The sequence below is a fragment of the Amphiura filiformis genome, unplaced genomic scaffold, assembly GCF_039555335.1.
Source record: "Amphiura filiformis unplaced genomic scaffold, Afil_fr2py scaffold_81, whole genome shotgun sequence".
NCBI lineage: Eukaryota > Metazoa > Echinodermata > Ophiuroidea > Amphilepidida > Amphiuridae > Amphiura > Amphiura filiformis.
The window spans coordinates 40,472-66,238 of NW_027305545.1; the positions used below are offsets into that span (position 1 = coordinate 40,472).

General features: G+C 35.1%; 1 long non-coding RNA gene across 1 annotated transcript; it reads right to left on the reverse strand.

Moving 5' to 3' along the window:
* Positions 1–17,504: 17,504 nt before the first annotated feature.
* Positions 17,505–25,282, reverse strand: LOC140144789 (uncharacterized). Its single transcript, XR_011857937.1, has 3 exons — positions 25,177–25,282; positions 22,204–24,430; positions 17,505–21,501 (listed from the first exon to the last, which is right to left on the reverse strand). It is a non-coding gene; the product is annotated as an uncharacterized lncRNA (long non-coding RNA).
* Positions 25,283–25,767: the final 485 nt, after the last annotated feature.

Sequence of the window (25,767 nt, forward strand, 5' to 3'; positions counted from 1 at the left end):
TTGGTTTTGGTGTTAATTGAAAAACCTGCTTCTTCCAAATGCAACAGGATCTTCTTGCATTGGCCAGAATTTATAGTTTATAACCTTTTATCACATTAATCTAACAAAAAATAGTGGATCTTAATGTTGCATTTTGATGAAGCAGTCTTGTCCATAATCACTGAAAACTGATGGGTACCAATCATTTTGATACAGCCTGTACCAATTGCATTCCTCAGTACACAAGTTAAGACACTTTGGATCATATATATTTTTTTTAAATATTTTTTTATCTATTTCCATTTTTATTCACCTGTCCTAGGGCCTGGTGGAAGGGAAAAAAGAACATACAGACATGGTCCACCAGACCCCATCTTAATTACGGTAACCAAGAAAGATGCAATCAGAATATGACAATGAGAATTATATAATACTGCCCCACCACGACAACGGGATCCAATCGATACCTCTGATAATAAAAATTCCCTTAAAAAGGGAAAGCCAGCCTCAATGTAGAAGAGGTCTTGTAATTAGTTTTGGTCAATGTGAAAGGCATTTTTAGGATCACGGCTTACTACATCCATGTTACATGACAGTCCACCAAACCATCAACGGTGAGAAGATGTACACTGAAACTGCAGAAAACATTAACTCCTAGTCCTAATCTCCTGTCAACTCTTTAATTCATTATTGTTCATTATTATTAATTCATTATTGTTCTCTAAATTGTTCTGTTCTGGTTTTATTTGTCTTTTCAGCTTTTTACCCACGATATTTCAATTTCCAATTTTTAATACCATAACTTACGAACTCAATTTCTTCGCTTAGGAATGTCCGATTTTATTGGGGAAAACGGCGTTGTGGAGCAAAATAGCTCTTTATGTGAAAGCCTCCAAATTTATAAGCTGTCCAAAAGATGTCTGTTTTTGACATGATACGCCACATTTCTTAAAGACCCATTCAGTGATCCCAGTGCAAGAGTAAAAAATTAAAATTGTTTATAAATTGCTTAAAAGAGAAGGATATGCCTAAGTCATTCAAATTGTCATTTGGTATTTTTGAAATGCCAAATTTGGCAAAAAATGAAGAAAACAGCAGTACTGACGAAGTTCAAGCCCCGCCATTCAAATACTTGTAGCTAATTTTAGATACTGTCAGTATCTAAAAATACAGATTCGTGTAAAATGTCTTATTTTGTCTTAAATAGGCCTACACGGCTTTTGGCTGAACCATTCGCAGACTTAGCACATCTATGTAATAACAAAGGTACGGTACCAACATTTTGATGATTTTTACGATCGTCCGGATGAGCAAATCACTGAATGGGCCTTTAATATTAATAATAGATAAGCTGCCTTTAAAAATATTATTGACAATGTTGAGAGTAGGAATTACCTTGAAAAATGTCTCAAAAATACAACATGCCAGTTATATTCCGGTCTGAAACGATCAGACAATATTTTAAACATTAATAACATCATAAACCCAAATTGTGAAAAATCACCCCGGGTAGATTTTTGGCTATTTCTCCATTTACGATCCTGCCCAAAAGTGTCTGCTTTCGATATACCACGTCACAAATACTACACTGCACTGACTGCAGGTTTTAGTTAAAAGGGCATTTCGTGATCCACAGCATCATCCCCTAACTTTTCTCAAAAAAAGTTGAGATTTTTATCCGGGATTTTTATATCACTGGAAACCTCTGGCTACATAATGTTTATGTACAAAATATTTCTTGCAGATTAATTCGTTAGCAAAGTAATCGTGAAATTTGAATTTTGTTCTGGTATACAGGGTGATTTAAAATGAACTGTACCCAACTTTACCCAATTTTTGTTATATATTTGCGGATATTATATATATCAAAAATACTATCATAGAAAGCAGTGATAAGTGTTCTGTAGTAGAAATTTTGAATTTGGATAATAAGTGGTTTTAGTCAGAAGATATCGCATTTTCAAGTTATCATCCCATTTTAGACCAACACACGGAACTAAGTTTATCAGTGTTCTCTACCGCAGTAACAAAATGCATCTACCATGACTACATACATGTACAGCAAAACCAAGACAAATTAAAAAAATTATTTTGCATTATTAAATCAATAATATTCAATTACAATGTCAGGTTTGCAAAGATTACATGTTCACGAAGCGAAGGACCCGTTGACTTGAAATTGTAGAGGGAAATTTGAATTCAAATAGAAATTGTGCTGGTGCAATATCCATATACTCGAAATTGAGACCTGATTGTTTCACCAATAATAGGAAACATAGCCTACTACCTTATTACAGCTTGCAATATAAAATTATTTAGATGTCAGTAAGTATTTAATTTTAATTGTATTTATTTATCAATTCATCTTTTTTTAAATATTTTTAAATAAACATGCGCAATTTATGTTGAACTGAAAGTGTCTGAGGGCAGCTGAGTGAGCAAAATGCTGTAGAACAGATAGTTTGAATAAAATACTCATCCGTGTGCAACATCGTTTTTGGTGTGTTTTCTAAGAATGTACCTTTCTTCAAAACCATTAGAGGTAAAAACATGATTTTTTCACCAATAATAGGAAACATACTATCATATTACAGCTTACAAACACACATTATTTTAATGTCGGTAAGTATTTTATTTTAATTTTTGAAGTTGGGTACAGTTCATTTTAAATCACCCTGTACCAGAACAAAATTGCAACACATTGTGTACACATATATAACCATGCATAACTCGTAAAGGCAAAATCGGAATCAACTGAAATTTTTTAGAATAAGCTTTTTTTGTGGATATCTACTGAAAAATGTCATAAAAAGAGGATGCTAGGATCACGAAATACTCCTTAAATTCGCCATATTGCAACACATTGTGTACACATAACCATGCATAACTCGTAAAGGCAAAATCGGAATCAACTGAAATTTTTTAGAATAAGCTTTTTTGTGGATATCTACTGAAAAATGTCATAAAAAGAGGATGCTAGGATCACGAAATACTCCTTAAATTCGCCATATAACATAATATAAACTCACCTTACATGTACATTTTTTATTTTAAAATAAATTGATATTAATTCGCAATGTAGGCCTATAGTTTACTATATGATAATTTAGATGGTGGCAAGAACATTTATAAAGGACTGATTACTCACTGCAATCTTCACTCTTGTGTGTTTTGACTGTAAGTTTATGAATCAAATAAAAAGATAGAAAGTAGCTTCACTTACGTTATGTGTCATTTTATTTATGACATAGAAGTTATTAAATTAATAAAGTAAGACAATTTATTTATCTATAAGTGCATGTCAAATGGGTACATTGTTCAATACTATAGGCCTACATGCATAAATTATGCCCATATTATAGCTAGGCCCTAAAAACTTTATTTTGCATCGGATTTTTCCCGTTGAAAAGGCAAAACTGATGTTCATGATAGCAACTATTTCATCAATAGCATTTTGAGTCATTTTTATCCATAAAACGACACAGGATAGGATAGATAATTACTTTGACATCAATATGGTCCATATGATGAAGATTTTGATTCTTAGATCTGTTATCAACATGATATCACGCTGTTCAGTGGTCAAGGACCCCGGGTCAAAGACACTGAAATGACATACTTTTCTTCTGCTGACCATATGATGCTGTATATTAACTATTATTGTTACATTTTAGGCCTATACCTAAAACTTTTAAAGTCATATTAATTCAAACATAACTTTGGTAATACTCACTCGTTTTCATTCGTTGAAACGGCAAAACATACTTACTTTTCCTTACACATCGAATTAAAATATTTAAAAAAAAATTCAACCACAAAAAGTTTTAACAAAAAAGTCATTCCAATACCAATAAAAATTAATCTCTTGAGCAAACTGACCCCATCCCAGAAACAGGTACCAGCCCGATGGGCTGGCGAAAAGAGCAAATGCTGCGCATTACCAAGAGTGATGAAAAAGGCATGCAAAATAAGAAGTGGTAGTCCAGCAAAGGCAAGAAAAAAAAACACAAAAAACACAAAGCCAACTGCTGGGTCCCCTGACATGGCTGGGCAGAATCAGCACCATACTATAATAAGAGGAAGCAAATAACATTGGTTACAAGTACACCTTGGATCATATATCTTTGTCAGCTTTATTAAAGTATCATACAAAATATTGGAGTCAAGTGAAATCACCACCACTACCATGAAACTGTTGAAAATACCTACATGTACACCCCAGTAAACAAAAAATAAATGTACACAAAATGTCAAATAAGTGACACAATCTGATCCAACCAGGCCAAAGGCTTGTAAAATTGATGGCGAAATAGGGAGCAACAAACAAATCTAAGAAATTTGGCAATAATATAAGGTCGATATGCATAAACTTCGGACACATATTGCTAGGAATGCAAGTGTATTTCAGTGATAGTATGCTCACTTTCCTGTAACTTGCAGATGTATTACAATTGTCAAAAGTGTCTCCTTTGGATCAGACAATGTCACATTTCAGTAGGCCTACTTCTAATTTTCTTCAATATTCAGGTGCCCTTTGTTTCAAAACATGGTATATCTAATTCAAAATCAAAAATTCAAAACAACACTCATTGTAGTACATAGTAAAGTAATTGCTGCCATTCCCACAAAACCAAGACTTTTCGAGATCATAAGGCCTTGGTTTTAAAAGATACATATGAGGGGGACAACTCATTAAAATTTAATGACGGGGATGGGCAGCCACAATGAGCCCCATTTTTCAACTTGTGCCCAATGAGCCCTTTTTACTGTTAACAAAAGACCCCTTTTTCAAGAATTTAAAAATATTTTCTGATAATCTCTCGCTGAGTGACTTAAATATCACCAAAAGACACCTTTTTCAAGAATTTTGTACAAATTTCCATTATTTTTCTCAAATTCTGATTTCCCAGTCTCACAGAAAGACCCCCTTTTCTGGTTAAATTTTGTCCCATCTCACGAAAAGACTCCCCTTTTTTAGCCTGTTCACTAAATGACCCCCTTGTTGGTGTTAAATCTCTCACCAAAAAACCCTCTAGTTTCGAACTGGTGTCCGCCCTCCGCCCAGAGTGTCCAGACATTCCTGTCACTTCCAAAGTCGAGTGCCCCCCTAATAAATTAAGGTTTTGGTGTCATGTTGGCAAAGTATACATTATACAAAAATGACATGTTCCTGCTTTTGTTGGAAGTGGTTAGTGTGGTTGCACATTAGCGTTGTGCTATTACTGTCCCAAATATAATTGACATTGATTCATGTAACAATTCAAATGTTACTCTTATAACTCAAATGTTATACAGAGTGTCCCAGAATAATCTGTACCGTGTTTGAAAAAATATTAAAAACATAAAATCGACAGTGTATAAAAACTTAATACCTACAACAATTTGGTGGACATCTCTTCTACTTATCAAGTTAATTTCAGTTTATTTGTTTTGGCGTGACATTATATGTGATGCGATCAAGCAAAATCAGTCGCAACTCGGAAATATTGATTGTTGAGATATGAACCATTTTAATTGGGTAAAGTTGTTTTTGGACTAACCTGTAAATTGGAAAATATTCAAATTCTCCTTCAAATTCAAATTCACATTCAATTTCACCATGATTGGTGGCTAAAAAATAGTATAATAAGTTTTGTGTGAACAATACGCGCATGTCCCCGTAAACTTGACCGGTAAAAAGCATTTGTCTATGTCTGACCCTGGTATCTGGTATGCCAGCGACAGAAAGGAAAAAGATGGCTATCAGGAGACTGAGGAAAAAGACGGAAGTAGAAAGATTGAAGGAAGTAAACAAGACGCAGATAATGACAAAGCCAACTAAATATTCAATCAGCAGGGATTAAATATTTCCTTCTTACAGTTCTTTCTTTGACCCCCCCCCCCACAAAACAAAAAAAAAAAAAAGTAAAAGAAATATTCCTTGTTCTTAGTTCTATTTAAATAGGCACACTTTCAGTAAACACCTTGATTTAGGTATAAAATAGTGTAAAATTGAATGTTTTTTGCACGCATCCCGGGAAATGAACCCATGTGTATCAACTTTCACTTCATATAGTGTGAAACTAAAAATTTCCCCAGGAAAGTCGAGCTAATAAAATTCAACTTGCCCCATACAGATCATTCTGGGACACCCTATATCAATGTACTATAACTGTACAATAATTAATTTTGGGTCAGCCTGTAAAATGCTCCAATTGGTCCCCACAACATTGACAGTTATTATAAATTTTTTGCCAATACCATCCCCATCTCCAACTGTTACACAAGGAATGGATTAAAGCACCGCATGTACAACTGTTACATAAATACAGGCACTAAATTATGCATAGTCCATTCAAAAACTTAGTAAAAATTAAGATGTTTGTTAAACCTGTGTATCAAAGTGTATAACATATTTACATTTTACCACATGATGGCGACAAGTAACAAACATCTTGTTGATCATCATAATACAACATCTGAGGCATCTGTACCAATGCAACATTTCAAATTCAAATTTCAAAATTCATATATTAAATTGGCACTTCAGCTCACACCTACAGGGGGGTCAACAAAAGTGCAATATTGCAAAGAACCCATCATTATTTTAGAACCATGTTGAACTTTTTAGATTTGAAACATTATAAGAGTGATATATTCATTGGTGATCTTGTGTAAAAAAAATGAAGTACCATAATTAGCAATTACCGTTGTTTTTATGACACATTAATTTTTTTACAGGGATGCCCAATTCTATGCAAGGTAGATTTGGAACAACTGCCATGTTCTTAACCTCATTGCATTGGCACTGAAGTAGAATGGAGCACCTAAAGTGTTATTGCCCATGGTCTTGTTTAAATAAAGAAACATTATTTGTTGTTATTTTCATATTTACCTTTACTTAGTTCATTCTCTATAAAAGAAACATACATTTGTGGACGGGTTTTTAAAATGTTGAAAGGAAATGTGTGTGCATTGAAGTGGAGTGAATTACAAAATATCCAGTAAGTTGGACATTATTGGTAATAGAAAAACTGGAGTTGGGATTCGGGTGAGGTATGAAGGACTTAAGTAATGTTAGAAAGTTTGTTTGAACTGAAAAAATGAATTGAAAGAATGCAAAAATCAACCTTGATTTAAGTCAGTTTCAGACCTGGTGTATTTATTGCGCACTGTGTGCTCTCATTCAAATTACATAGTGCCTCGAAAGGTGACTATTAAGTGTGGCATTTAAAAAAAACTGTCAACAATTGGAAGTTCAACTTGTTTCTCATGTAAATATCAATTCTTTGCCCTATTGCGGTGTTTTTGACTCATCCTGTATGTGGCTAGTGGCATACTGACCAGGGGAGAATGGCTGGGGAAAGTTACCCCTCCCCTGCTTGAAATTGAAATACTGGGACAAAACTGACTGCACTAGTAATGTACATCTTCCTTTTTGACTAATTTTGAACCAAAATTACTAACTACTAACAAATATTTGTTAGTGCAGAGCCATGCAGGATACAGTAGGAATGGAACATACACAAGATATCTTAGTGTCAATTGTGATATCCCAGCAAACACAAAAATTTTTTTAAATGTTATAAATGTGTTAACACATTTTAGTTGTGGTCAAAACGTATTGACCACAACCAAAACATTTAAATGCCAGGTTATAAATAAAAGGTCATGAAAACATTAATAAAATGTGTTATATGAAAAAGGACACTATACAACATTTAATGTTGTAAAAATGTTATTGCAAACATTTTTGCAAAGTATTTTGTCAATGCTTAATAACATTATGTTTGAATGTTTTGCATCAAAGTTTCAAAAATGTTTTCTCAATGTTATCAAAATGTTTTATACCTTTTTATATAACCCCTCATTTTCTGTCAAACGTTTCGTATTTGCTGCATAGGCGTAGATCCGGGGGAGATGGGGATTTACCCCCCAATATTTTTTAGGGGATGATCCATACAATCATCCCCCCCCAATGTTGACGCCTGTATATGGGTTTCCAATCAAATTAACCCCATATTTGGCCATTTCAACCTAAAAAGTGCTAAATTTGCATTTGTACCATAACCTTATTTTGTCGGCAAAAGGTGCTGACTTCAAGAATTTTTTTCTAACCCCATCCCCCCCAATGGCGAAAAGAAATCTACGCCACTGATTTGCTGGGATATTAACATTATTTTGTTTCCTGATCTTCACATGCTATAGCTTGAATGAATCATAAAAATACAGGTTTGAAACCTTATCTATACAATAATTGTTACAATATCATCAAAATGACTGATTACCTCCACCAAAACAAACAAAAATCAAGAATAAACACATTTCACATACATGAAATCACCTATCCTAAAATAGGTCTTATTACATTAATGCATTATGTAGATCACACTACAGGCCTCTTTTCATTCTATTTTAAATTGCCTTGTGAAGTAAACAACAACAACACAAGCACGTTAGGAAGAACATGAATAAGGCAGGCCGTAGGTTCAATTCTGGTTTAAGAGGCATTATCTGTTATTTTGGAGAATTTTTTTAAAATGTTTGCCACGGTCAAAAAATGGATTTCCTTTAAACTTTCATATTTGATGGACCTTGACCTCAAACAAACACACATGAAATAAATTTGGGAAAAATATCCCCGTTGCCATGGTAACAGCCAAATTTCCATTTTAGGCCTATTTTCACAACTTTTGCATTTTTCAGCAGTCAAATTGTCAAGTTTTGAAGCCAGTGTTACTAATATACACAATATATATATACTGTTTTCTTTATAAGGTATGAATAGGTCAAACCTTAGATGCCGCATTGAAAGTATAACAATAATCACCAGATGTCAGGGTGGGTTATACCATTTATTTGAAATAGGGGTGTTTTTCAATTTTTTCAAAGTATGAAAATATACCAACTTTGTATAGCTCATAAACCATATGGTAGTGTTCTGATTTCAACATCGACCACAGCATGTTGAGATGATACATTGGTCTTATGAAAAATTTACATTTGAGCTTGGGGAAAAAACATCTGTTTATACAGTGTTGCCAGACATTTTCCTATTTTTTCGAAATTCAGCATAAGTCTCACCTTAAGTTAAATGATGTGAAAATGAAACTTCACCCTTTCAAGGAACATTTTTTAGAAAGAAAGTTAATTTCATATCAAATTTGTTATCAGTTATTATGTCAGTGTTGTTCCAAACCATATGGGTGTTGCAAAAATTGGGGTTTAATTGTAAGATGTGAATATTTTTCAGCTATTTTTCAGTCTTAAAAATACCAAAATACAATGGCATGCTTTCCTAAAATAAAGATGTGAAAATGAATCATCAACCTCATCATGTTGAGATGATACATCGGTCTTATGAAAAATTTACATATGAGCTTGGGGGAAAACATCTGTTTATACAGTGTTGCCAGATATTTTCCTATTTTTCGAATTCAGCACTAGTCTCACCTTAAGTTGAAAATTAAAGTTTATTAGAAAGAAATTTACTTTCATCTTAAATTTGATCAGTTGTATAAATGGTCAGTGTTGTTCCAAACCACATGGGTGTTGCCATAATTAGGGTTAAATATCGAGATGTGGATATTTTCAACTTTTTACAAGTTTTAAAAATACCAAAATACAATGGCATGCATTCCTTAAAAAATATGTGAAAGAGAAACATCAACTTCACCATGTTGAAATGATACATATTTGGTCTTATGAAAAATTTACACTTATGCTTGGGGAAAACTTATGTTTATACAGTGTTGCCAGATATTTTCCTATTTTTTCGAAATATAACACAAGTCTCACCATGACGCAAAAATGAAACTTCACCTTCACAAAGAAAGCTTATTAGAATGAAATTTACTTTCAAATTTGATCAGTTGTATAAATGGGTGTTGCCATAATTAGGGTTTAATAGTGAGATGTGGATATTTTCAAATTTTTATAAGTCTTAAGGGTTCAAATACCGACGTTTTCACATTTTTTTTGTGGACCTGAGAGCACATCAGACATTATATTGAAATTTGCGATATAATACAAATTTTATGGCAAATGATTAAAATTGATATTTTGAAGATCTCAAAAGTAAATTGTATAAATCTAGTGATATGTACTTAAAGTGTATGTAGCTGGAATGAAAAGCCGTCCATCATATGAAAATTTGACCTTTCGTCTTGAAGATATGGATTTCTTCCAAAACCAAAACACCTAAAAATGTGGGTCTTTTGGGAAAAAATCTATATCTTCACTATGAAAGGTCAAATTTTTCAATTAACATTAATTAATTGATTAGTGGTCGGCTTTTCATAACAGCTACATACACTTTAAGTACACATCATGAGATTTATTAAGTTAACTTTGAGGACTGTAATATGTCAAAAAATAATTTGGTATGTCTGATGTGCTCTCAGGTCCGACAAAAAATACTGTGCAAAGGTGGGTGACCATTGACCAACCCCTTAAAATGCAACACAGAAAACAACAAACATGTATACTTTAAAATATACATAAAAGCCATAATTTTTTTACCAATATACACATACTAGCTAGGCTAAAATAAATTAAAATAACATAAGATTGTTACATTACAAAAAGATGCATATAAGAGTAAGATAATGTTTAAATTATGCCTACCCCATATTATTAAAGCACACAAACCAACTAAAAAATATGGGAAGAAATGGGCAACAAACTAGATCCAGCAAATGTCTCGAAAGATATGAGAATAGTCAAAGACAATAATGCACAGAACCTTTTCACAGCCAGACAAATTAATCATGCTGAAGAAGAAATGACCATTGAAATGGTGCATGATATTGTTGCTAATTCTCTGTCATTCAAGCATCCCCTGCTTATTGATGACATGAATTTGTGTGAGCTTGTGAAAAGGAAGCAGCTAACTAAAATTAAGCTTTCAAGACTGAAGGAGATTTATATGAACACTTTTGCAGATACTTGCAGGGTTAAAACAAAATAAAAAATCACCAAATGTTGATAAAAGTTGTCTGAGGAAATATCCGTTTCAAGTAGAAAAAGAGGACTACTGGGCTCAGTATACCTCTGACATGACCCCGGAGGGGGTTCTCCCTGGTTATATGTATACGGGGATGTGCCACGGTTTTGGTATATCGATTGGTGGGTTTGCAGTGCAGACAATACGCCAAATTGGGCGCATTTGGGCAAAAGTACCCATAAAAGCGCCAAATTAGGACAACTTTGGGTGCTTTTTGTGAAAAATTGGAATACTATAGCTATAACTTTAATAAGGTGTCATTTTAAAATTGAAAATGTATCCACATTTCACTATTAACTCCATTTATAGTGGCATCATCCATGTGGTTTATTCATGGCAGCGATTTAAACAATATAAATCCTAAAGTGAGACATACGTTGAATTTTGAATATATGTGATAATATATGGCATACACTGGCAATACTGTATAGAAGGAAATATTTTCCGAACTCAAATTTAATATTTAAATTCACATACTAAGTGTTCTTAGGTTAATTTTTAACCTTAATATATTGCGTTCATTCCACAAAAATTTTAAGGATGTGTACTATTTTTAAGACTTGTAAAAAGCTGGAAATATCTAAATTGTCATATTAAACGCCAGCTATGGCAATACCCATATGGCTTAGAATAACACTGGCCATCCCAGATGATCAAATTGAATATGAAATTAACTGTCTTTCTAAAAAGATATGTTCCGTATTGAGGTGAAGTTTCATTTTCATATCTTTTAACTTAGGGTGAGACTTGTGTTGAATTTGGAAAAAATAGGAAAATATCTGGCAATACTGTATAAACTGATGTTTTACCCCCCCAAGATCAAAATAACTTTTTCATAAGGCCAATGTATCATCTCAACATGACGAGGTCGATGTTTCTTTCTTTATTATAGAAATGCATTTTGGTATTTTTAAGACTTGTACAAAATTTGAAAATATCCACACTTCACAATTAAACCCCAATTATGGCAACACCCATGTGGTTTATCTGGCAACACTGTATAAACTGATGTCTTACCCCGCCACCCCCCCAGATCAAAATAACTTTTTCATAAGGCCAATATATCATCTCAACATAACGAGGTCGATGTTTCTTTCTTTATTATAGAAATGCATTTTGGTATTTTTATGACTTGTAAAAAGTTGAAAATATCCACATCTCACAATTAAACCCCAATTGTGGAAACACCCATGTGGTTTAGAACAACACTGACCATTATAACTTATCAAATTTGATATGAATAAAAACTCTCTTTCTATTAAATGTTCCTTGAAAGGGTGAAGTTTCATTTTCACATCATTTAACTTAAGGTGAGATTTGTGTTGAATTTCGAAAAATAGGAAAATGTCTGGCAACACTGTATATACAGATGTGTTTTCCCCAAGCTCAAATGTAACTTTTTCATAAGACCAATCTATCATCTCAACATGCTCTGGTCGATGTTGAAATCAGAACACTACCATATGGTTTACGAGCTATACAAAGTTGGTATATTTTCATACTTTGAAAAAATTGAAAAACACCCCTATTTCAAATAAATGGTATAACCCACCCTGACATCTGGTGATTATTTTTATACTTTCAATGCGGCATCTAAGGTGTGACCTATTCATACCTTACAAAGAAAAAAATATATATATATTGTGTATATTAGTAACACTGGCTTCAAAACTTGACTGCTGAAAAATGCAAAAATTGTGAAAATAGGCCTAAAATTGAAATTTGCCTGTTACCATGGCAACGGTGATATTTTTCCGGAATTTATCCCATGTGTGTTAGTTTGAGGTCAAGGTCCATCAAATATGAAAGTATAAAGAAAATCCATTTTTGACCGTGGCAAAACTATTCTCAAAAATAACAGATAGTTCCTCTTAAGGAGCCACCCATCAAGCTCAGGCATGTAGCCAGGCAAGGGGAGGCAAATGCCCCCTCCACCAAAGTAGCCTCAAAGTCCAAATGATAAAATCCCTGGAAATCCACTTAAAACCTCTAAAATCCCACCCAAATTACCCTAAATTTGCCCCAAATCCACAAAATACCCTCCCATAACCCACCCAATTTAGTTCTATTCAGCACCAAACTCTGATTATTTACTTACAGAGGTCCTGCATGCTTATATCGATTTATTTCAAAAACAGGATTCTCTATTTTTCTCAGATCTCTATTTTTAGATAGACATTTCTTTACCCTTACCCCAGGGACCCTTACCCATAGCCATATCATTTCTTGGTGATTTTTGACACTCCCTATTCAGTGCTGAGTAATTAAACTAATATTGGTGACAGTGTCTTGATGCTTCTGACTCTTCCGGGCTAGCCCATTGGGTCTTTTTATTTTACTTTTATTTCCTTTTGTATGTATTGCGTAATTTTACTTTGCTTTTTGATGTATTTTAGCAGAATTTGTAAAATAAATAAATAAACATTGACTCCCGGGATTGACACACTGCACCATATCTTGAGTCCAGACTCGAGTTCACTTTTTTTGCCGGACTTGGACTCGGTTCGGCATGAAAAGACTCGGCTTGGACTCGGACAAAAAAGGACTAGCACTCGAACCCAAGTCTCAGATGCACACTCCTGGGCACAAGCACAGGTGGCAGAAAATGCTCACACCAGTCACATGAATATGTGTCCAGCATACATGCAGGTGTATGTGTATTTGGACGTAGCATAATTAAAATGATGAATAAAAAAATAATAATTAATATTAAAATTTAAAAAATTATGAATTGATCCTTCAGAAATTTCTTGAAATGTTTTCCCAGTTTGCTGTTTTTTCCTACAATATGGGTGAGTCCATTTGAAATCTATTCTTCCTGTGTGGGAGAATAAAGGGTGTATGGATTTCAACTGGAATAGCCCAATATGACTAATGTGATATCAATTCCAAACATTTTTTCATCTCAAATTTAGACAATATAAAATTGTCACCAGTTTTGTTATAAATGAGAGTACATGTAGTCTTGGGAGAGTAGTGAACTTGTTCCATAGAGAAGACAGGAGAAAGATCTGCATCAATGGGCTATTCTAGTTGAAAGCCATATGACCTTAATCTTCCATACAGGGAGTGTAAATTTCAAATGGGGCCTACCTGAATGGACGACTGCCTGTTTGGGAGAATAAAGGACATGTCTTCCATAGAGGTATATGGAATTCAACTGGAATAGGCCAATATGGATCGATGGGCAACAGAAATTTGCATCAATGTGCACTCCTGGAATTCACAACAATAGCAACTGTCTACACGGCGCTCAGATCAACATCCGAATTGATTGCGTAGTGTGTTACAGCATGTTACGGTGCGTGTAGAGCCTTCATGGCGCAATGTCATTAAAATTCACATAGATGTGCATTGATGTGAATCCCAGGAGAGAATTCCCATATATTGACCTTTTTTGAGGCAAATCTGCCACCCGATGACCCCCTTTTTTCATCAGCTTACACCCAATGACCCCCATTTTTAGAAATTTACACTAAAAGAGAAAAACTTTTATGCGCTTCAAGCGCAAATTGTACAGTTTTCACATTTTTGTATCAATTTTTGCTTAAAAATGGACAATTTTTGCCCAGAAAGTTATTTTTTCACAGTCAATGACACCCAATTCTAAGCATTTCTACACATGACCCGTATTTTCTTGGAGCCGCCACTGAATGACCCCCTTTTTGTGACAAAAATCGCCACCGATAGACCCCTAGTGTCGTACTCCAGTAGGCACAGGTACGTCACTTTCATATTCGAGTGCCCCCCCCGGTGTAGGGCCTACATGTATGTAAAATATTATGGGTAAAACTCATCTACTCTCACCAAAGACCGAGTCATAGAGGCCCTGCATGTGTTATAATATAATATTTCTAATACACACACAGCAGTTAATATCACAGAAAAATATTAATGTGCACAGAGTGATCCCAAGTTGGCCCAACAGTTGATTGGATAGACTGCATTATGGTATGGGGCACTAGTTGGAATCCTTTTTGATGTAAATCAATAAAAGCATGCATATAACCTCTGTGAAGGAAGAATCCGAGTTTGGTGCTCAATAGAACTAAATTATCACTGTTCAGCCATTATTAACATAATTGTACTGTATTTGTTCCATTAAGCCACCCAGGGCGCTTAACAATGTCATTTTGGGCGCTTATTTCTTACATTGTACGTTGTACATTGTACATACGTAAAAAAGGCCCTTTATCATCTCCGGAGTATGCAGCTCTTTGCAGTAGCTCATCATACACATGGCATAATGCATAATATCCTCCACCTCGATATAAAATAATATATCATATTTATTTACACTTACACAACTCATATGAACCAGCAAGTAAATAATACAAACTATAGCAATCTTCAAAGATCACCAAGATTTACATTTTGATACTCTGATGAAACTAACTGAACACTGCTTGTGGACAGCGTTCGAAATAGGGCCGGTCAGCCGGCCATTGGCCTGTAACTTTTTGGCCTGGCCGGTAACTTTTCTGACTGGGTATCTAGTTGCCAGCCCGGCTGGCCGGTAACTTTTTAAGGTCAAGCCCGGCTGGCCTGTAACTTTTTGAGGCATATTTCGAACACTGCTTGTGGACATGCCATAACATCACCTTAACCATGCCCACAGTCAGGATTAATGGGGAGGGGGTGCAGCAGGCTCAAAGGTGGACCTTTTGTGAATATTTCCTTCAGAAAATGGACAATTTCAATGTTTTTACTAAAAAGTGGACCTTTTGTTGATTTTGTCATTAAGAAAGGGCTGATTTTCTCTGTTTTACAGAAAAAAAGCGGACTTTTTGTTTGGATTGGCATTTTGGGACCTGGGAGAATGCATCACACCTCCCCCCTCCCTGGCTACGACTTTGACCATGTGACTTTGTGACCATGTGCACAATACATGAATTTGGATATGACAAAATGTTATTGATCAATTGGTTGACTGTAAGCATGGTAAGCAGTAAGTCAATCAATTGTCAGCCAATATTTCTACCTCATTTCTATCTTATAGGTAGTGTCATTTTGGTCTAGTCCTTGTGTACACATTTTGCTTGGCATTACTCCCTATAGAGGTTATCCTTGTTCTATAAGCTGCATATCCTATCAACGACTGCTACACCTTGTTTAGGACTTTCAAAAGAAGTACCTGCATGTGCAACCATGACTGTTTCAAAATAGCCCGCCAAGAGTCATGCAGGTAACTCCGAGGTCATGCATTGACATGTTTTGAATAAGGAATACTACGGGAATCAGCGCCGTTTCTTAGAAGTCACACATGAGTAAAGTGGATAACCTCTATTCCAGAAAAACACAGAACTATTTTTTTGGGATTAAAAAAATATTATCCTGTTTTGCCAAATGAAACATAGCTAGTCCTAACTAACAATAAAAGTCAAATTTTAATATTTGACCAATTTTGGGAAATAAGGGCCAAAAACATGCGTTTTTAGGGTGTTTTTTTGTATGCTGTGACAATCAAGCCCAAAGACTTTTACTAAGACTAATTTCAGTTTATGCACTCTAATTTTTGGAAAAGACATGTTTCATTCTTGTAACCAACCATTTACACAACAAAGTGAAAATCAGATCATAATTTCAGCATACATGTATACTCAAGATTTTGAATGCTTAGACTTGTTCCAAGTCTGTGATTTTTTGTGGATCGATTGTCAGAAAACATGCCGAAAAAGCATGTTTTTGGCCCTCCTTTCAAGTAATTAGTAAAATAGTGAAATTTTTCTTTTATCTCCAGTTAGGACTAAATGAATGATTAGGATTAAGCTATGTTTCATTTGGCAGAACTTGATAATAAAAAAAATAAAACAATTTTAGTGCTGTATTTTTCTGGAATGTGGAGTAGTTAATAATACAATATATGTAAACATGATAAATCACATTTGGTAGTATGGATTGATCATTACCAAAAGACAGGGATTTCAATCATTTCATCACAAAGTCCCTGTTTGTGTATTTTCTTATAAGCAAACAAGAAGAGAGAAATTGGCACATGAGCCATATATCTCTTGTTCTAGATTTTCAGAGCTTTCCAGACGCAATATCACCATGCTTAATGCTCAACGTTGATGATGATGTGATTGTCACTACAGCGAGTACAATCATGCTAAGTAAACTGCACATATTAGTGAATATTCTCAGTCATCCAGTCGTTAAAATCACAAAGTTTTGAATTAAATCAAATACTGGAACTTACATTTTTGCAACTTGCTTCGTTGCGTCTGAAACCATCAGAGGCATCAGGCAAGCTGATCCGTTGGGCTGAGTCAGCCGATACTTTGAACAAGAAAGGGGGTCTTGATGACACAACTCTCATGCATGAGATAACTTGTGCCTCAAGACGATCCCTTTCTTGTCTCAAAGTGATCACTGACCAGCCCAACGGGTCAGTTGCCTGATGAAGTCTGATGGTTTCAGACGCAACGTAGCAAGTTGCAAAAAATGTAAGTTCCAGTATTTGATTTAATTCAAAACTTTGAAACTGCACATATCTTTGTAATATCTCATGCTATGTTCAGGCATGAGACTGCACTTTCCTAAAAAACTGAAATTGGACAAAAAGTACCAAAAAACAGGCTGAAATTAAATAAAGTTGCGGAAATTTTGACTAAAAAACAAACAAACTGGATTCAGTTTTAAAACTGAAAATTCTCATGCCTGTATGTTGCATGTGATAACACTCAAGACAGCAATATCACTTCAAAATGTTTTTAAAGAAATGCTCTCCAGATATACTCGGGCTTTGATGTGCAGAATCAGTGGTTATGCATAGATGAGAAAATGTACAGACCATCCACCAACAAGTAAAGTCCTGTTTTGTATGCTTGCATATTCATGAGCGCTGATCGTTCCAGTCAAGCTAGCATTTTGCGGTGGTTCAAAACCGCACCCAAGAAAAAAAGTTTTCTTTTCTTCTTCTTTCTTCCTTCCTTCTTTCCTTCCCCCTCGCCAAAAAGCAGCGAGGGCTTTAGGGTTAATGGGTGATGCTGGTTGGTGGATAGTCTGTTTATTTTCTCGTCTGTAAGGTAATCACTCCTGTTGAGCAATTGTTTGAACTGTCCTGTTACACATTTAAAATTGAGTGAGGTAAATACTTGCTCACAACAGAGCTGAAAATTACAATTGAACTTAAGTCAAAGTACACCACATGATTACATTCCTTGAGAAGAAACACCTCTTATTTATCATAGCCTATCTAGTGGCCTACATCATAATATATATTTACATTCTTTAACTGCGTACACATTTCTTAGTGCACTTCACTTTGTTCATCCAAAGTTCTTTAACTTGTTAGCATCAACATGATCCAAAGCAGACAACAGTATGAAATCATGTTCATACACTGTTACAATGCACTCCTCACTGGGCATGACACCTTCATTAAGCCCTCAAGGCCCCCAGTGCATTACAGTTTGCTTCATACAAAAGTTATGTCAACTCATGTTTCGATCACCATCTTGCTTATAACAAACCTAATGTTTCACTGGGCATGACATCTTATTTACACCATTTTGATCTCCCAGGCTCCATCCACGCCCATACAGGTAGTTTTGTAAGTTCTATTTTCATCAGCTTGCATAGCAAACATAATTCGAGGGTTGAAAGCCAGAAAGCCTTAACTCACAAAATGAACATAAAGTCACCAGGGCACTATAGAAGATACAGTCCATTAAACATGACAAAATTCAATGAAAAACAAAAGAAATTATGGACGAAAAAAATTGATTTTTGAAGCCCAAATCAAGTTAGAAGCCATCCAGTTTGGTATGATTTTAAAGGGGATAAAATAAGGATTTAAAACCTGGAATATGTTGTCAACTTTATGCTCATTTTGTGAGAGCAGGTCATTGTGAGTTAAGGCTTTCTGGTTCTCAATCCTTGATATAAATAATGCCTCAGTGGGCATGACACCTTCCTACAACCTACACCATTTGATCTCCATGTATTACAGTTTGTACGAAAGTTACATTTCATTAGCTTGTTTAAAGACACCAGTTAAGGCTAAAAAAAGGTTTGTTTTCCTTTTCAAGTCTTACATAGAGGATCAGATGGTCGGATTTGTTTTTGCAATAGACACATATCATTATTGTCATAGAATAAAGAAAAATATCTGTACTATGCCCAAACACAAATATTTTATTTTACACACCACTCTACAGCCTTTTTTTCTCAGCAGCATATATTGCACAAAATAAAAAGTTTCAATACTGATAGTGAATCTTTGAACATAAGATCAGGTCTACATACTGATCAATATATCAAATATTCAAACAGCTTGGAATAAAGAGTGTGCTAAAAATTTGTGACACTCTTTCCCGGCACTCTTTATTCCAAGCTGTTTGAATATTTGATATATTGATCAGTATGTAGACCTGATCTTATGTTCAAAGATTCACTATTCAGTATTGAAACTTTTTATTTTGTGCAATATATTTTTCACTTATTGTGGGTAAGAATCATTTTACACATACATGCTTTTTTACCATGAGGAAAAAAAAAAAGAGGGGGGGGTGATTTTTGTACATTTTGGGTTGGTCCGGAAAGGGTAAACAAACCTTTTTCTTTATTCTCTACAGTTTAACACATTGAAATAAAAACACTGAGAGGGCATCTTAACAAAGTATACTCTGTTTGCTCACCTATTGCATTTCATTTAAATAACGCATGATATCTACTGAAGATAGTGCACTAGGAATAAATATTGTCATTCTCATAACAAAATTTTCTAAGTCATTTTTTTGAGGTTTTGAGTTTTTTTACTTAACTCAATCTTTAGAACAATTGCCACCTTGTAACAAAATGACTTGGTCATTATTACCAATAGGAGCACCTTAATAACATCTTTATAATTTTCTGCCTAAATCTGTGAGTGTGACTAAGGCAATTGATTTCAATGACACACAGTTGTTCCAGGACTTGTACCACTATATTAGTGACATTGTCTTTATCATTAGTTTGAATATGTAAATCTTATGCATTTAGGCCTATTTTAATTTCAACACCACCAACACATGAACACAACACCATCATAACGTTACCCTCATAACCAAATTGGTCAGTTTTTAGTCTTTTCTCAAAATTGCAAAAAATGATTTAGGCAATTAGGTTATGCCGGTGACGATATTGATATATGGGTCACATGCTACCTTGACATTAAATGTAGCAAGGGATGGCTTCAAAACCCAACCGCTGGAGTTTTATTGTTAGGTACAATAGAATGTGCATTATTGTTCTGCCAGGAGCCGGTGGCAGCTGGGTTTTGAATTCATCCCTAATGAAAAACTGTTCTGAAGTATTACATGTATTATCAGTTTATACGAGATTGGCTCCAGGTGCTATCTACTGAAGATGACAAGAACAAACAACAAACAATATCACACATTTTAGCAGAATGGAAAGATTTACTTTACCATTTTTTGTCCTGATGTGGCAGTGATGTAGCGCGCGGATCTATGCAGTGTCTTCAATCATGTGTAATCATATGTAATCGTTTAAGAACTTCTTTACAAAACGTTCTGATATAAACAGCTATTACACAAGAAACGGCAACAATTATAATTAAACAAGAAATAAAAAGGTTTTTACTGATCAAGCAGTCAGAACCACAGGCCCAATCCTGTGGAACTCCCTAAACAAAAATGTCAAAGAAGCTAAATCATTATAAAACCTTCGAAAAAAGTACAAATTGATATCTTTTCTCATCATACATTTAATTCTTGGAGCAAGTTTTTAAGTTTTATTTGTCTTGTGTGATATAGTCTGTCATTTTGCTTTTTTTCTGTCTTATAAAAGGGGGTGGTCAATTCTGGCCTTATTAGCCTTTCAATCATTCCCTCCATAATCGTTTCGTTTAATCTCTCTTTGTAATAATGTATCTAATAAGTATTTGTCTGTTTGTTTGATTGTGGAAATAAAGTTGACATTTGTATGCCTGTGCTTTGAGCGAACACCATTATTTGAAGCGGCGTCCAATGTAATGTGCACTGACATCACTGCCACATCAAGGTATAGTACACTTTCACTAACATGTGGGTGTGGCAAGATGTACACAGGTCAATGAGGTCATGCAGACCTGCCAACCTACCAAAGTCAGAAAGAGGGACACTGAGACCAACACCTTGTACATGTACACAAACCAGGTACCAACAAATTCAAAGACTTGAGGTGTGACTTTCAGAATTCTGAGGTTTTGCAGGTCTGAATTTATCACAACAGACTAAAGAGAATGCTACAGGAAAATTTTAAAGTGAAATTTGTATTATTTTCTGCTGTTCTTACATTTAAATTTACCATCACTGAAATTTTCAGAAAGCAGGACTCTCCCTCTTTTTCACTTTGGTAAACCCCAAATGAGTGACAGTCCCTCAAAATGAGGGACAGTTGGCAAGTCTGGTCATGATGTACTGATTTATAAATCATAATATCAGAGGGTGTGTGTGTTTTAATGGCACAAAGCTCCCCCTTTGTTAATCCACTTACTTTTCTATATGATATTTTCTATCTACTGATGACACCACATCAAACATATTAGGTACCTTAGGGCGTGTTCACACTATGCCTGTTTTGCCCTGGGTCCCGGGTACAACCCGGGTTAGACCCGGATTGATTATAAGTGTGAACAGGAAAAAACCTCAAAAAAATCGACCCGGGTCAATTTTTTTCAACCTAGGAAAGAGTAGGTTAAAACCCGGGTCAAACCCGGGTATGACCCGGGTCAATTGTAGTGTGAACAGAAATTCACTGTTTGACCCGCATTATTAGAAGAAAACACAACCATTATCACTCACTTTCTATTGTTTCTGTCTGCACTGGGAAAAGAATGATTCAGTTCTTTGGCAATAAAATCAATAAACCTCTATTCCTGAGATAAAAAAAGTTATTTTCATGCATATAATATACTAGTATTATCGAATCAAGAAGTAACAATTATTTTTTTTGAGTTTTTAACCCAAAACGGCTACAAGAAGCAACTAGATAAGATTACATAAGGTGGAATTAGAAAAGAAAAGAAAAAAATAGCATAATTAGGCCGATAGCCTGTTATTAAACATTTAATAGTCAATGACAGAATATGTACACGCCTGCATTTTCCAGTAGGCTTAGCCAAAATAATCAACCCGGGTCAATTTTCTTCATGAGAGTGGCTATAGTGTGAACAGAAATTATTTCAACTCGGGACCCGGGTACAACCCGGGTTAACTCGGGTCCCGGGTAAATAATTTATATGTGAACATGACCTTAGACTGACTCAAAACCTATATCACATTTTCAAACTTTTTTGTGACATGTTTATTTAGATATTAAAAATGATTCAAACTTCAATGTTGTGAAGTTGATTAAATGTCAATATTAAATCAGTGTAATCTCTATAATGTTACATGGTATGCATGATGTGCTGTCTGCTGAAGATAGCAAATGTAGCTGAAACTCAAAGAAGATTTTCACAGCATCAAGGAATACACCATGTGCTGTTGCAGCTTGCAGTAGTGCATGACACTTATGTGGAATTTGACCTTTATCAGCCAGACCAAACCATGTAATGTTCTTTAATGCGCAAATAACCAACGCCACTCTCGAATGGATTTGTGCATCTACCAGGAACTACCCTATTGTTGTACTATATAATACTCTTCCAACATTTATGTGCTGAAAGTCACTGTCTACATACATATCAGCGAACATCAAAATAAGCTAGGTTGATCTCTGTGTCCAAAAATGACCGGTTCCCATTTGCCATTTCAAATTTCATAATCTATTTTGTCTTACTTTCATGAGCTCTTAATTTATGAACACTTGTAATCAGTATATGAGACCCCTAGTTACTCATAAGTGTCATCTAACACCTCGCTGCTGTAAAGCCCTCCCTTGTACATGTTCAATGGGAACTTGCATGCATCAGGAACCAGTTTTAGTGTGTTTTGTAAAAGCATGGTACATTATGGAGCTGTGGTGTAAATCTTCTTTGGCTGCAACCTATAGATGTCATACACATGTTCAGTGTCCGAAATAATACAGGCCCTCTGATCAAAAGCCATGTAGTTAAAATTGCCAATGGCCCACCGATACACTACCCAAGCATGGCCTGTGAAATTTTATCACCAACACTTTACAGCAAGACAGACGCAATGTTGACTTCAACATGAATCCATGACATTACATGTTGTTGATTTGCTATTATTCTGACGTCTTACAAAGTGTCACAAAATGTGGACCAGTGTAACATTAAAATTGCGTCTGTCTTGCTGTAAAGTGTTGGTGATAAAATTAATTTTGAGTTTGGGCCTTGAAGATTTTGGGTTATTTAGAATTTGAACATTATCTAAATTACTTTACCTGGCATGTACACTATAAGAATAAGGAGAATCACCCTTGCACTTGAACCAAAAAGGTTCCTGAAAATCAAAAACCCTTTGGAGAACCATTTACATTATGATGCCCAGAGATCCTGTTTAATAGTTCATTTTCCATCAACGGTTCTCCTGAGAGGACAAAAGACCCATTTTTAAAGAGCATTCAACAATTATATTTCAATATTTTAAACCCTTTTTGACAGTTTTCTGGCCTGGTTGAATGTAAGCTTGTCACTTAAACAGTTGAATGTCACTCAGCACACACAGTGTAATTGGTGTTCAGGATCTGGCATTTCAAGGCTCTCTGTACAATTTCCTGCATTTCATCACACTGAGGTGAAATGAAAAACGTACCAGATGTAAATAAACTGTCCTGCCTGATGAGTGGATGGATCTATGACTGTTGATCAGTCAAGTTAGCTCAATCGATAAGGCGTTCGACTATGGTGCGAGAGGTCGCGGGTTTGAACCCCTGCGGTGGTTTAATACGCTCTTGTGAAAGAATTGAGTTCGCTTGAAATTCCCCTGGACAAGGAACTTACTGCTAATTGTCTTGTTGTCACCCATACCATGCATACAAAACTCGGGGATGGAGCTGATCCTGGCTGCGAAGATCAATTGTAGAATGTCTAGGGTGTCTACTTCTGACTTGTTAAAATGGGTTATGGAATGATGTGGGGCCATATATGTATACTCTGGCAGACCTGATGGATGAAGTAATAGCACTTGCATGCATTGTGTATTCTCTAGCATGTGATAACACTTAATTTGCGCTCATTCCTATCCATAAATAATTTATGATGAATTCCATTGTAAATTCAAGTAAGTACACATCATAAATCAAACCACTCACTACCAAAATGGAATTACTTCATACATCAAGTTCACGCTACAGTCAGAGTATAGAAATGTGCTGTTCTTCCTTAGGGACTTGTCGCATACCTCCGGAGACAACCATCCAGGGAACTGGAATTAATCTATTCAGCTCAATTAAGTCGTATATCATATTTATACATGCGGAACAGGCTCGTAGCTAGAGCAATGAGTCATACTTGAAGCTACTTGATGTGGTCAGTCCAGGTGTCTGGTCCACATTGGTTGACTCTCCAAAATACTATGAAGGGGAAAAAAAAAGTTGAATTACTACATGTAGGATTAGATTTCATACAAAGATTTCCAGTTTTGTGTGGGCTGCATGTTTTTGTCCAGAGGAGGCCGGGGAGGAGGCTTAAAGGCATTCCTACAATGCACTATGATTGGGAACTTTGATAAATTGTTGTCTATGTGAAGACTGTAGAAGCTGATAGCTACTGATCAGCAGGCATTGCAAATATACTATGCCATTGGCACCATATACCGTGCAGGTTGTCAAAACCAACAGTGCAATTATGCCATTCAGTCGGGCAGCCCTGAATACTACCAATCAGTGGCGTAGCTGGGGATGGATGGGGTTCTACAAGTCCCTGACCCAACCAAACATATTTGTTCTGACTTCCATGATTAAGTAAAAAGGATGTTCTGCCCATTTCAAAAAAATCATTTGATGGGATATTGCCAATTGGGAGGGTTGAAAAATTTGAAAATAAGTAAATACACAAATTTCCTTGTGGGGAGGGGGTGGAACTTTATTTGAAGTGGTCGGAGGCAATTTGCCGGTTTTTGTGGGGGTCAAACCATACGTTTTTATGTCGCCTTTAATAGCAGAGAGATATTTTTCCTTCTGCTATAAAAGCTTTGAAAGTGTGAAAACTCTAATCTGTATCGACACATGGTATTATAAAACCTAAATAAGCTGATCAGGAGAATATCCCAATACTGATTTATTGTATGCTTCACATTATTCATTAGCAACATATTTACCTGATCTGTTTAGCGTCCATCTGTCTATCAATACCACTTGATGAAGTCTTCCTTGAAGTCTTCTTTTCGTACACCTTCAGGTAAGTAATGGGAATGGCCAGAGAGCCTGTGTATACATAAAATTAAACAGACATTAACCCAGATAACAGTATTCTTCTATGGATATGAAACCCTTCGACTATTTAACCAGACATGATTGAGTGTTTAGAATACAATAAATGCTATGTGCATTAATTTATAAATAAAACTTAAAGAACTGTTTTGTGCTGTAATCAATCAAAATGTTAAGTTGCAATATGCTAATTTTACCATCAGGCTGTTGCAATTTTAAAAATTACCAAAGGCCAAAATGTGTATTTTTTTGTGCATGATATAAATCAAAATATTATCATATTTATAATTTTATTACATACATGCATAGAAAAACACTCATTCATAAAATAATAAAATACTTTGCAGATTCAAGCACAAATTAATTGCCACAGCACATAAAACCATTTAAATAAAATAATATCAAATGCATGCCCCACCCCCACAAAAAAACAAAAAAAACAAAACAAAAAACAAAACAAAAACAAAACACAAAACCAC